This window comes from Rhipicephalus sanguineus, chromosome 11 (assembly GCF_013339695.2).
Source record: "Rhipicephalus sanguineus isolate Rsan-2018 chromosome 11, BIME_Rsan_1.4, whole genome shotgun sequence".
Classification (NCBI taxonomy): Eukaryota; Metazoa; Arthropoda; class Arachnida; order Ixodida; family Ixodidae; genus Rhipicephalus; species Rhipicephalus sanguineus.
In genome coordinates, this window is record NC_051186.1 from 142,512,037 (window position 1) to 142,526,028 (window position 13,992).

The 13,992-nt window shown below is 44.9% G+C and overlaps 1 long non-coding RNA gene across 1 annotated transcript; it reads left to right on the plus strand.

Annotated features, from left to right (window-relative positions):
• The first annotated feature begins 2,539 nt into the window (after positions 1-2,539).
• LOC119374260 (uncharacterized) lies at positions 2,540-5,820 on the plus strand. The gene is made up of 3 exons (XR_005180126.2): positions 2,540-2,779; positions 2,840-2,985; positions 5,345-5,820. It is a non-coding gene; the product is annotated as an uncharacterized LOC119374260 (long non-coding RNA).
• The last annotated feature ends 8,172 nt before the right edge of the window (positions 5,821-13,992 follow it).

Sequence of the window (13,992 nt, forward strand, 5' to 3'; positions counted from 1 at the left end):
ACACAAAAACAAACTTCAATAATATATGCGCTCAATCATTCAACTTCTATTAGAGCGTGTGGACTTGCAATCGAGGCATCGCTGGTCTCGCTGTCATCAAATACCGGAGACAAAGGACGAGGGACTTGTTTTTCCGACCTTTCGGCTTCGTCCCAAGTTTGGATACAAAAAGAAAGGTGATATCAAATAAATACTAAATAGGAGTAAATGCCATGCCCACTCAACTCACCAAACAATCGGAGCACATGGGCCTCGAAGTATAACCTTGTTGCTCGTCTTGCCATTATTCTTGGTGCCACTTTGTAGAGTCGAAATCGGTCGAAATCCAAGACATTTATGGCTCAGAACGTCTCCATCTGGTGCACGCTGAACACAGTCTTCACGTTATCGTCGCGGAAGCACACTAAAGCAAACACCGTGTAAGCAGGCTTACGTGAAGCATCGAGAACACACAAAGCGCGCGCTGCGACAGACACTAGCCACCCTACAGACACAGAACGTTTTGGCTTAGCTTGGCCGCAGGCTGGGCTTGTCTTCGTATCGGCCGAGCGCGGATGGCGCGCCAAACGCACGGTCGGTCGTGTTTGCAGATCCACAATTCTTTCTCCTGTATCTTTACAGCACTACTTATATTGCTTAGCATAAATAGTTATAAACTTTACATATTATCCAAAGCTTCTCTTAAAGCTTAGCACATGGGTTAGCCTGCTTAACCAAGGAACGTGTAAAAAAAAAAAAAAAAATGTTCATACATGCAGCGTCGCCACGCCGCGCACCGTCTCATTCTTTTTTTTTTTTGTCACCTGGCTGGTTCTATGCCGGTTGTGATCTCATGGCGGTTTCTTTATTATTATTCTGTGGTGTCTGTGTTGTCGATTCCTTCGCAAGTTCTTCTTTAGCGTGTCCGCACGGCAGGTACGGAGACACCGTACTGCCGTGGTCGACACGCAGCCTTTTTATAACTCTTTTAGTCGCGCGAGTTGCTAACTGCACACGGTGTCTCACGGTGTACGATTAAGCTCAATCGGGATCAGACTTATCAAAAGTGAATTGATCCCGTCTGCAGCTTGCGTATAATAACCAATCATGATCAAGAAATTTGATCGGGATCGGGTCCGACACGCTCAATCAGTCATAAGATATTATAAACAGCTACCAATAGGCGGTAGCTGTTTGAACAATAAAACTCCTGTTGGCCTTATACATCTTCTGTGAGTACATTAAGAAACCAATAGAAGTACTTATTTGACCAATACAACTTCTATTGGTCCAATAAGACACCAAAAGGCAGCCCCTATTTGACCAATACAACTTCTATTGGTCCAATAAGACACCAATAGGTAGCACCTATTTGACCAATACAACTCCTATTGGTCCAATAAGACACCAATAGGTGATGGCTATTGGTATCTATTGGTACCAATAGAAGTCTTATACAACCAATACAGCTCCAATAGATGTCCTATAGAACCAATAGCGATTTTCTATTGGACCAATAGAAAATCCTATTGGTATTTTTGCTAGATTTGAATATCGAAATTTTCGAATACTCGCACACACTCGTAAATACGTCTGCAAATATTGTAGCTGTTGCATTCTGTTTCACGAAATCGAATTAAAATGACAAGACGTGTTTTTTCTGGCTTTCTTGCTGGTTTTTGATTTGGTAAGCTTTTCAACAGCAGGCGTAATACGCATTCAGGTGATCTTGGAATATGATTGAGCATTACGGGAGCCTACGATGATTTGTGCATATACTGGCGAGAAATTAATGCCGCTTACAACGGGAAACGGAATGAGGGTAATCGCACTGTGCAGCGTTCGACTTATCTTTAACTTATTTTTCTTCTTGTCCTGTCTTACATGCTGCTTGTTTCTTGTTATAATGCTCAGATACAACTAAGACGCGCGTTTCGCTCGAGCCAAGTGAATGAGAGCGACTACCAGATCGAGTTAATCGTTGTATCGTTGTGGTAGTAGCTTGTCGACCCCTGTCAGTCAGTAGAGCAGTAGCAGACGACGCGCCGAGACCAATCCTAACGCGACCGCAGCGCCCCGCCTGGTTGGCGATCGCGGCAAGCCGCTCCGCGCCACTGGAAAGCCGCGCTCTTTGCCAACTGAAGTAATCTAAAAAACTACAGTGTACTAAAAACGTTGACCAGGGTGCCAGGGGTGCTATCCTGGACTTCCGCCATTTTCTGTCGAATTTGACGTAGGCGTGACGTGTGCACAATGATGACGCAACCGCATGAACTGCTTGCGAAACGTGACGTGAAGGGGACATAAAATACAAAGAAACGTGTATTCAAGCAACATTTTGTTTACTTAATTGTAAATGCAAGAACAAAAAAATAAAAGGAAAGTGATGCGTTTAGTTTTAAAGTCGTGAAGCAGACGATAGCGTCTGCAATTTAGCACCATTTTTGGAGATGAGCGACGAATCCATAGTAACTTTTCTAGCCAACATGCGAGCCAGCCAAGCCAGCGTCGACATTGCTGCAATCGTTATTTACCCGGTTATTTTGTGTTGGTGTTTGTTGTTATGTCGGCAGATCATCGAACAGTGGGCCGCGATGTTGGATTTTTTTTACTGATCGTCCCCGTATGCAAGGGGTGGCTTGCGACTTACTGCCGGAGGTACGACGGGAGCTGTGACACGCTGACAGAGCGCCTTAACTGCCTGGGCCCCAGCAGCAGGCCGCCGCCGGAGTGACGGCTTCTATGGCGAAGTAAGGTGGCGGCAGCGTGAGCCCGAGGCGCGAAATCGCAGCGCAATCAGGTAAGCTTGTTTTTCACTTGGGCGGTCTTGACGTTTCATCTATGCACATGCATATTGCAGGAGTACAGGTGGAGGGCCGTTTGATTTGGCGACGCACGTTCGGTAGACAACGCCCGCATCGCTTCGGCGGCCCTGCGTTCCCAAGGCCCGCGGCGTCCAGCAGCGCTGCCGATAGTATAGAGACAAGGAGCCGCACAGCATTGCAAGTATTAATAACGCCCCTTCTGTTTCTTCTGTCTTTTCTGTTGTGGCGGTGGTTCAGTGTCTAGTTTATCTGAAGTAATGTACCAGTAGCCCAACAGTAAGTTGTGCTTCCTTATAACGTCTCCGATGAGCGAAGTATGTTCTGACCTTTCGTGATCATTAAGATGGTGCTATATGTTTTGCTAAGGGTACACAAGAACTACTGTAAATAAAAGTTACAATCATGTAAATATACAGAAGCAGGAGCAGTAAGAGTTAAGTATCAGTACCTCACCTTATGCACGATCAGTTGAATCTGAATGATATGGTCTAGGCGAATCTCAATTCGCAGAAGTGACGCATCCCCGAAGTGTTAACTATGGGAAGGTACTTCTACGTTGCTTACAACATACGGATAAGAAGTGCATAATGGCGACAGATAAAGAAGAGGAATTGTAGTATTTCACGCAGTTGATGCTACAGTTGGACTGGCAGCATTAAGGAAGTGCACAAACTGTGCACGAGATTCTTCTTTTCTAATTGTCCTTGTTTAAAAAGTGGCTGACACAATATTAGAGGTATCGTTTGTTGTTGTTGGCAGCAGTGAATGATGAGACAATGATGTAAACAATGAGACAGACTGTGTGCATTTTATTATGCAAGGACAAACCATAATATGGTTGCTCAACAAGGAGATTTCTAAAAAGCATTTGGAAAATCATTAGAAACGATGGTGAATTGCCTCACAATATATTCTCAAATATTGCTTACTACTCTGCATGTAAACCTCTATAGTGCACAGAGAAAACCAGTACAGGAGCAACGCAGCGCAGTGTCCGCGCCGCCCCTTTCGGCACTGGTTCGTTTTGTGCACTATACGTGTTTACATAGATTACCAACCGAGCAAGCTTGTGCTCTTGCATGTACTAGTGGCTAGAATAGAGTGTTTGTACGCATCTGCTAGACTCATACAGTCATCGTATGATGTGAATGTCTTTCACTGGGTTCGCATTGTGAACGAAGTGCTGAAAACAATGCTCTAGACTGGCATTCAAGGTTTGCATGCGCTGCTGCAAGATAACACAGGCTGTTTCCAGAGTTACTATGGCCTGCTATGTTTCCCTCTAAAAATCTGAACACGCTGTTGCCAACCTGCCTGCTACAATTACCAAACTCTCAGTGAACTAACACAATGAAGCTTTTGTCAGATACAATTCCCTGCAAGAACACAAAGTACAGGTATAGGATAGAACACACTGCAAGTGGCTCCTTTTTCATGAGACAAACAAGAGCTTCTCGTGTTACATGTTTCTGTGCACATCTCGCAGGAATGTAAACCCCATCACATCCAGTGGTGCCCAGCTGTGAACCACTGCACAGCGTGATCCCACCCTTTGCCTACCCGCCTAGTACGTGCCTACTGTAGCCGGATCATCGCTATTGTTGTTGTAAAGGTCCGCATCTTCTCATTCGAGTTCCTTCAGTGCAAGGGATGTCGTCTGGCTCAGACAGCTGCTGCAGAACACCGAGGTTGTGAAGCACCACACAAACTGCGATGATCATCACCTGAAGAGTGGGCCGTAGTGTTGTGTACCTCTGCAGGCCTTGAGGACCCCAATGTGCGATTACACAACACACCACAGTGACGAGTGGGTACAGTTGAATCAGGCAGACAGGGGGATCCTGCACGGTGTGCTCCAGGGATGGCGTTGAGCAGCCAAAGTTGCAGCGGGTATGCACTATCCCCTGTGGAGGAGAGTGTTCCAATTAGCATAATATGAATACATACTTGAAAATATACTATTCTTTCTCACTTCTTTTAACTTATTCGAAGACATCGTGTCACTGATATGCACTGCTTTCCTTTTTTTTACAGCTAGACATATTGACAGAGAATTGCCTGTCTGGTTAGGTTACATAATTACGGCTTTTGAAATGCTCCAACGAAAAAATGGCTTTATTTCCACGTGGTTTGGAATCAACTCAATTCCTTCGTCAGGAGGAATGACAACGAAGCTACTGAAGTGCAACCTTTAACTCCTTTCATAGAAAAGAAGGGGCGAGTGACAGAAGTCGCATCTAAGTCGCATCTTCTTTGGTGGTAAGGGTGTTCGAGGTCGCCGAATCGAGCATTTGTCACGCAGATTGATTGCTTCGATTTAGATTGCGTTATACAGAGCCATTCTAAGACCGCTATACACGAAAACTGCGGTTCGACGACTAGTTGCTCACTCGTCGCCTCTCTCACTTTGTTGATAATCTGACGGCATTCCCCCGGGATATTGACTAAAAAGGTTGGAGTGTGCGTTAGTACTATGCACGCCGAAAAGTCCGGCACCTTTCGCGGTGTAAGAATTAGGGAAAGATCTTTTATTTATGCAGGTGCCCATTCCAGTTCCCTGATGGATCTGCGGAGTCGGATATCTGGCACTGCGGAGAACCGAGCTGATTGCAGTACCAGCACTCTGAAGAAGTTTCGAGGCAAGGCAAGACTGACTTCACGTGTGGAGTGGAATCATGTTGATATTCGGTGCAACGTTGGTGTGCTCACTGTGTTCAGTCAAAAAACATTTACTGATACATTGATTTATAGTCAGCTGCCTGCTCCTAAAATATGGAAATCTTGTGATTCTCTTGGGCAGAAGAGATCTTGCCATAATCACTGTCACGGCCAGAAGTGACGCTGGCCATGGCACAGAGTTTGCACACATCTATGTCTTATATGTATATAATGTAAGGTACCCATAAAAGAGGATGGCGGATGTAAATGGTGTGTGCTCGGCTTGCAATGGAGGCAATTGATTCACGAATAACTTCTACGTTTTCCTGCCTTTGTGTGATCGGGGCCAGGGCTTTAAGTCGGGCAGGGGGGGGGGGGCAGCCGCCCCCTCCATTTTATCAGGAGGGGCTCGCCCCCTCTCGGCAAGTCACCTGTATAGCTTTGCGGCACCCATTTAACAAGCGCTGGAGTTGAATTTTTGCGCAAGAGTGCTTTCTGCGGGGAAATTATAACTCTCCAATTTTCCGAGACACTGCACACAACGGGTCACCACCGTGTTCGACTAAGCTGCACTAGCAAAATATAATCCTTTCATGTTTAAGATGTCCCCGCCGCAAAGGTGTATTCACAATACCGTATCTACAGCTTAATCCCGAGCGTTCAGTTCGTCAACAATAGTTACTTCTTCGCGGTAGCAGGGCTCAGCTTGGGAGAGCGGAGCTCGTTAATCAGCGTGTCGCTACACCTCTGTTTTTAAATATTTCTGACGGTAATGCGCTGCACAGCCAGATAAAAGACCTCCAGGGGTCAGTAATATCTGCAACAGAATGTCTTTTCAACTGTGTAAAGGAATTCTAGAAAAAATCCGGGATGACTTGTGGCGTAGGTGGCTGTTTTGGTCGGCGGTACATGGCAGTATGAAAAGCTTTTGGAGGGGAGGGGGGTGGCTGAAGCCCCATAAGCCACCTCCCTGGCTACGCCCCTGATATATATATATATATATATATATATATATATATATATATATATATATATATATATATATATATATATATATATATATATATATATATATATATATATATATATATATATATATATAGGGAAAGTCGCACTCAATTTGATGTGATATATCATATACAGAGGTAGAATTTGCTTAGCAGTGTTTCATAACATTATAGAAGAAGTACGGTTATATGTGACATACACTGGGACAACCATACATACGCATGTTAGCACGTCATAGTGTTACAAGCAACATTTTTTATACGTTCACCACATAACTTTATGCATGAATACAATTATCTCGATGGCAGCCTTCCCAATAGTATAGATTTCTATCATTCAATGAAGTTTCGTTAATGTCTAAAAGCTGCTCACTAATAATTGCGTTTTTAATATAGGTAATAGTAACTGCGCCTTTTCTTTTCCATAATCAGTGCTACTCTTTCCTTCACATATTCAGGTTTGCGTATATTATATTTTACCTTGTTTGCCCCTAGTTGGAATAGCGCTTCTAATGCATTATTACTTGACTATTATTACTATTATTGCTAACTTGTCAACCATGAATTATCTTTTAAAAAGTAAGAACTTGTGGTACTGAGGCATAGTACATACTTTATACTCTTATTTGTAGTATTTGTATTTGCAACATTTCTTGGCCACTCCAAGTAGACACACCTATGTAAACGGTGTAAGTGTGAATCGTCTTTGAAGAAATGTGGGTGATTATAACGTTAAAATACTCCGCATTGGTTGTCAGCTGTTTATGACTGGTCGAAATTTTCTGGGTTACGCACACAGCACCTGCTTGTAATGTGATGCAACATATGAGGCGAAAATTATCCATTGCGTAATGACGACTTATACACGACTGCGTAAAAAATTAAGATAATACACTATTTTTAGTGCAGCATAGTTTTGGCCTTTGGTTCTTCGCCATTCGTCAAAAATTTTTGGTGTGTCATAAAATCACCTGCTTGGTATGCGACGTCACAAACCTGTGAAATCTTGCAGAGTTAAATGATGTGTGCACACTAAACAGAGCATTACTATGCTGAACAAAAGCTAAACTTTTTGGAATGACCGGACAGTGTCTCATTCTGAACGTAATTCAGGAAGGCTGCCCGCCGATCACATTGGCAGCGGCTACTTGTAGCGGTTGGTGAGATGGATTCATATGAGTATCATAAATATTTTGAGATGCAGTATAACAACGTTGAGCTGTTTCTACATGTATAAAACTCTGTGAACTCATCCTTGCTCAGAAAAAGAGAGATAGACAAACCTAGAGCTCTGAGTGTATGCGCTTCTTTGCAGTCCAAGTTGTATGTTGCGCTGTACAAGGTAGTTCAAGATGAATAAACCCAACTATCCCGACTTCCAATTCAATCTCCTTGGTCCAGAAAACCGTGGACACTGACCATCTCCCTGGTCCGGTAGGTCAATGAGGGGTAAGCTTGAAAGTGGGGATCCCAATCGCTCTAGTCACCTACCTTATTTGTCACCTTGCAAGCCTCTGTGATTGCTGCAAGCTACCGTATGATAAGCAAGGTGAAGAAGGTTAATCAGAGACTAAAGCAGAAATCTTTTCTAGCTCTTCTAGTTCGGCCCAACTAAAACACTCAACACTTCTGCACATTCATTGACTCAATGCAGCTCAAAGCTATTCTTTTTCGAATAAAGAAAATAAATTCCCTGAAACAGGAACAATATTTGATCGGTCCACAAAATGTTTACTGGTTTCCTCCCATATCTGCATTGTCGATGATGTAAACTTAGGCTAGGCAGAGCCGAACAAAAGCATGACAGAGTGCTCCTACATTATAGCGCCCCTGCTTAGCGGTAGCCTCCTCTGCAATGGGTGAAAGCATCGCATTAGCGGCAGTGGCATAGGCAGAAATTTTTTTCAGGGGTGGGGGCACCTCCTAGATCCGACATTGGGTCTGGGCGGATAAATGGGGTCGAGTGTCATTTTTTGCTCTGTATCCCATCGAAATAAAAATTTTCGGGGTGGGGGGCACGGGCCCGGTGTGTCCCCCCCTGGCTACGTCACCGATTAGCGGCCTGCACCTTGAGAGCCTACGGTGCGTAGTCCTGAGACACGGAGGACAATCCTCACAGCAGAAGCGTCGGACAAATTTCATTATATGATTACGTGATTGCCTTGTTGAATGATTGCTGTCTTAGTTGTTGGTTTCCCAGTGTGTAGCATACAGTGACCACTTTTTAAAGTAGGGGGGCTCCGCCCCACTAACTTTTCTCAAAGGGGGGGCTAGCGCGCCCCCCCTGGTAGACGCGCTTATGAATGCAACACTTACATCTATGCTAGATCAGAAGCAGGTGTAGCCTTACTGTGCAGGAGGCAGCCTTTCGCGGTTGCTCTGTGTTTGTGGTATCAGATTGGTTAAACTTGAGGCTCTAGCTGATCAACAGGCAGCGAAGGAGAGGTGGCCTCGAATGTGAATGGCAAGCAAATTTCCCTGTTATGTTGGTTTCCCTTGTCAAGCACAGAATGTCTAAATTGTCTGCATGTACAAAACTCATTTTGTTTCTAATAACAGCCAGATAAGCAGTTGGAGACTCCACTTGCTTAACTTTTCCAGGCAGCCACTTCACCGGTTCATCTCACATGGCATGGACCAGCCCAAGGCCACTAGCTACAGATTATTGCGGCTTCCTTTTGCGCTTATCAGCTTATTGTTTCACCCTTTCTTCTTTGGTCATGGCCCTTGTCAGATTGACAGAGAAAATCTGGTTTACAATTGCCACAATTCTGTCAATGTCGTCCTGGTGAATGTGTGTGGCATTATTCACTAGCATGAGAAAGTTATGTATTCTGTGCTGCAAGGTCCTTGTACTGCCTTTTTCTCTGTCCTCCAGCAACAGCTTGAGCAGTGCTGTCTTTGTAGTCTGTACAGCGCGCCCAGCTACCCTATTGGACTGCAGGTGGTATGGAGGGTTGAATGTGTACTTTACATATTGCGCGTTCAAGAAGTCTTGGAACCCATCTGCATGAAATTGTGGCCTGGAATGTAATAGCACTTCTAAAGGCAGACCATGTGCTGCAAACAGAGACCTAATTACTGCAACTGTCATGATGTCCATTGTTGAGCTACACACTTTAACTTACAACCACTTGCTGTACACATCAAAAAGGAACAATTTCCCTTCTTTCTTGCCAAAGTCAAGGTGCACCCGTAATGATAGGTGTTTGCACATTTTGCACAGAGCCAGATGTGGTAGCTGTGTTGAATTTGTACACTTCATGAAGTGCTGCACAGTTTCTTTCAGGTCGAAAAGCATAGTTAGGGGTTCATGGTCTGTTGGTACATTAAAAGCTCAACCATACAAGTGGTAGTGAAATTTTTTCACACCATACGCAGTGCTGAAAGGTTATTTCTTTTTTTTTTACCTGGCCATGCCATAACTCAGCGTGACAGTGATGTGACAGTGACAGATGACAGTTGGCATCAGTTGGCCTCCACCATGCAGCACCCACAGCACCCATTGCCAAGCACATGTCGCCATGCATTTTTTTTCGCCATGACAGTATACAGCTCAAGCGCGTGACTCTCACGTCAGAGCGCACTCATGAAGTAGGCGTGATTGAGTACTCGTGAGTGTGAGTGGACGTTGAGTAGCACTCATGAGTGTGAGTAGGCGTGAGTGTGAACGTGAGTGAGTACTCATGAGTGTGAGTAGATGATATGAGCGTGAGTGAGTACCAATGAGTGCGAGTAGTGTGAGTAGGCGTGAGTATGAGCGTGAGTGAGTACTCTTGAGTGTGAGTGAAGGAGCTGTATGTGAGTAAGTATTGACGAGAGTAGTGACCTGAGTGAACGTGAGTATCGACTGTATGTTACATGAGTATAACTTGAGTGATTACCAATATGTGAGTAGACGTGAGTGTGAGTGTGTGAGCTCTCATGAAAGTGAATAGACGTGAGTATGAATGTGAGTATCGACGAAGGTAAGAGGACGCGACTATGAACGTGAGTGACTACCGATGAGTGTGAGTTGGCGTGAGTATAAATAGTGACTGAGTGCTCGTGAGCGTGAGTAGACCTATGAACGTGAGTGAGTACCAGTGAGTGCGAGTAGGCGATAGTGAACGTGAGTCAGTACTGATTTGTGTGAGTAGGCATAGTATGAACATGAGTGGGTACTCATGAGTGTGAGTAGAAGTGAGTACGAACGTGAGTGCTGACGAGTGTGAGTATACATGAGTATGAACCTGAGTGAGTCCGGTGAATGTGTGTATCGACGGCTGTGAGTGGAAATGAGAATGAACGTAAGTGGGCACCGATGAGTGTGAATATAAAAGAGTATGCAAGTGGGTGAGCACCAATGAGGGTGAGTGGAGTGAGTATGAAAGTGAGTGTGTACCTAAATGTGCGAGTAGAGTGAGTATGAAGATGAGTGATTACCGATGTGTGTGAGTATACGCGAGTGTGAACATGAGTTCTGGGAGAGTGATAATTGAGTGTGAACATGACCTGTGAGCGTGAGTAGATATGGATATAAGTGCGAATGTATGACTGTGAGTATGACTGCAATTGAGTATGACTGTATCAACATGAGTTAGCGCCATTAGTGGGAGTAGACCTTATTATGGACGTATCGGTTAGTGTGGGTAGGTAAATAAAACTGAGTGATCGAGGAACCATGGTGTGTGCCTTTGGGTGGTAGTCGGCATGACTTTGAATGTAAGTACTCAGGAGTGAGAGTTGAGGTTAGTATGAAGGTAAGTTAAAAGCACCTAGGAATGTATGTCAGGGGTCGGCAAAGTTTATGGCACACACTCACTCGTTCACTCAAAAAATATGCTGCTTCTTATGGGCTCACTTGGTCTCAAACTCGCTAAAACACTATTTAGCCAAGCTCACTCACATTCAGGCTAAAGAGAGGTTTCCTGAGCCGGATTCACGTGGACTTAGAAACATCAGATTTTTCTCCAAGTGAACGCACGCGGACTCCACCCTAACAATATTGAGAACTGCCAGGCTCGCTGGGACTCAACGTCACCAGTTCGTCCCAAACGGTCTCACTCAACGACTACAAAAAAGATCAACGAGTCCATAGCCCGGCACACTCACTCATGAGTGCACTCACTCACTCACACTCATTTGAACGTTGTGAGTATGAGTGAGTACTCATGAGTGTGAGTGGACGTGAGCGTGAACGTGAGTGAGCACTCATGAGTGTGAGTAGGCGTGAGTATGAACGTGAGTGAGTGCCTATGAGTGCGAGTAGGCGTGAGTATGAACGTGAATGGGTGTGTCTATGAGTCTGAGTAGGCGTGAGTATGAACGTGAGTGAGTGCCTATGAGTGTGAGTAGGCGTGAGTGTGAACGTGAGTGAGTGTCTATGAGTGTGAGTAGGCGTGAGTATGAACTTGAGTGAGTGGGTGTGAGTATGAACGTGAGTGAGAGCCTATGAGTGTGAGTAGGCGTGAGTATGAACGTGAGTGAGTGGGTGTGAGTATGAACGTGAGTGAGAGCCTATGAGTGTGAGTAGGCGTGAGTATGAACGTGAGTGAGTGTCTATGAGTGTGAGTCGGCGTGAGTATGAACGTGAGTGAATGCTTATAAGTGTGAGTGGGCGTGAGTATGAACGTGAGTGAGTGCCTATGAGTGTGAGTGGGCGTGAGTATGAACGTGAGTGAGTGCCTATGAGTGTGAGTAGGCGTGAGTATGAACGTGAGTGAATGCTTATGAGTGTGAGTGGGCGTGAGTATGAACGTGAGTGAGAGCCTATGAGTGTGAGTAAGCGTGAGTATGAACGTGAGTGAGTGTCTATGAGTGTGAGTATGAACGTGAGTGAGAGCCTATGAGTGTGAGTAGGAACGTGAGTGAGTGTTTATGAGTGTGAGCAGGCGTGAGTACGAACGTGAGTGAATGCTTATGAGTGTGAGTGGTCGTGAGTATGAACGTGAGTGAGTGCCTATGAGTGTGAGTAGGCGTGAGTATGAACGTGAGTGAGTGCGAAGGCTGAAAATATTGGGGTGAGTGAGTGTGAGTGAGTATTCTCTTACAGTGCCGACCTATGGCTGAAAGGTTATTTCTTTTTTTTTTACCTGGCCATAACTGCATTCAGTATGTGACAGTGACCGTGACACAGATGCAGTTGGCATCTCCTTTCCATCCATTACATGGGATAAATCAGCACCCACCAAGAATGTATTCCATTGCATCGCACATTCGCCATATCTCTTTTTTTTTGACAGTATACAGCTCAAGCGCACTCTCATTGGTCAGAATTTCTTTAGAAGCCCTAAGTGCACCATGAGACTGATGCGACCAATGTCATGCTGTTTCTCTACGCAACAAGCCATGCAGGGGTTCTTGAACCATATCTAGTTTAGGCAAAAGTGTTGAGTAGAAATTAATCAACCCCAAAAAGGCTTTCAGTTGAGTTAAGTTGTCCAGACTCAACAATTGCTTTGTGACTGCTACTTTGTCTGTAGTGGTAATCATTCTTGTCAACTTCATGGCCTAGGTATCTTACTCACTGTAGGAACAACTTGCAATTATCAGTGTTTATCCTTATGTTGTAGTTCTTCAGGGTGTATGAACGCTTGCTCCACCCTTTCATTGCATTGCCTGCAGTGACGTGGCATGCAACTGCCGTGCCCCCAGCAAGACGACAGCAAGTCTTTATTTATTAAGTGCGTAGCACTTTAGGGGCCCGCCTTGTTGTCCATCCGTAGACCTCATGTGGCGTAATCACGCTCAAGATCAAGTGTTAAATACAGGGCTAAAGCAAGGCTAGCAATGCTCAAAATTGGATTCGAGTAAACAAACAATGTCTAAAATAATGTCATTAACAGAAATAATCAAGAAGTTATCGCAATAATTAACTTAGACTTGCTAAAACACTTTGAAAACATGCGACTGACACCCACGCTTCTCAAGAAAGTGCGCTACTGCCTCGTAAAGCGCGCAATCGCTCCCCTGACCAGCGCTTCTCTGTTGCCTTCGTCACTTCGTCAGAAGGGGGAAACAACCTGGCGGCGGTTGCTGCAGACGACACGTATCTCAACTGCCGTAACAGGCAGTAAGTCGATAAAATGCAGCAAAAAAATGCCAGGCCTGCGCGGAAAGCGCAGCACAGTCACAGCGAAAGCTGGAAGAGCGGCATTTCTAGAGCCCGTTGTAAACTCACTTGGGGCTGCTAATACCTAGTACAATAGCAACATACCTACTACTCCATGATTCATAATTTTTGTGAAGCTGGGAAGCACTGACTACGCCACTTTACATCACTTTGCGGAGAAGCGAGGAACCAGCTTCACATCTGAAAGGCATTTTTATGTGCACTTTGTTGATGCGACGACGGATGGATGGATGGATGGATAACTTTATTGAGGTCCTTCATTGCGCGCGATTAGCACGCGCCGGAGGACGACTGATGACGATGAAGAATTACAGCTCAGCCCTGTGTAATGGGTTGGAAGCTTTAAATGACCAACTAGTTACACAATTCGCATTGTGTGATGCCCGGTCACTATTTCACTCTCCCACCA